Here is a 790-nt window from a genome sequence, read left to right as displayed (position 1 = left end):
GCAAGCCCTGTCCAGATTTAAAAAGTAACGTAACGCATCACTTTCTATAAAAAGTAACTAAGAAACGTAATTACTTTATGGAGTAACGCAATATTGTAATGCATTACTTTTAAAAGTAACTTTCCCAAACACTGCCTGTTGGTACTGCGGACATTTCCTCTCATCAGCAAGATCACAAGAAGCATTCTGGCTTCAGATCTCAGCTGCTCTTCCAAACAAAATGCATCTTGTCGAATACTGTCTGTATACAGTAAAACACAACATAGCCACACTCATACACCACATACAAGGCACAACATACTGTAAACATGGATAGACAAAACTAGCATTGGTTATGTCAGGCAAGAAAAGCAATTTACAAGATGTTAGAACCCATAATGGTAATTTATATTAAATTTATCAGCAGCTTTATTCATTATTTTATTCACTTAGCTCAGGTTCAGATGTCCTGTTTGGATGTGTACAGTGTTGGGTTGGTTCAGTTATCAAAAATTACTTGATTAATTCTTTCATTTATGCTGGGCTGTACAGTGCGACATACATGTATGCTACAATATACGTGCTACGAAAAAACTGGTCTGTGCGATGAATAAATTTACCACTGTAGCACATGTGCCATACACTTTTGCATGTTCATTACACAGCCGCTTAATAGTGTGAAGTGATTTCGTTGTGCTTGTTTGTGTCTGTGAGATTGATTATACTTGATAGTTAGGGACAGTTTTGTGCAATATGGCAATTTTTGATCGTGGACTATTAAAATGTCTCCACGATCTGCTTTTGAAGAAGT

The sequence above is a fragment of the Sinocyclocheilus grahami genome, unplaced genomic scaffold, assembly GCF_001515645.1.
Source record: "Sinocyclocheilus grahami isolate Dianchi unplaced genomic scaffold, SAMN03320097.WGS_v1.1 scaffold791.1, whole genome shotgun sequence".
NCBI classification, from domain to species: domain Eukaryota; kingdom Metazoa; phylum Chordata; class Actinopteri; order Cypriniformes; family Cyprinidae; genus Sinocyclocheilus; species Sinocyclocheilus grahami.
The sequence above is the reverse complement of the archived record's forward strand: the minus strand, read 5'-3'. Positions refer to the sequence as shown.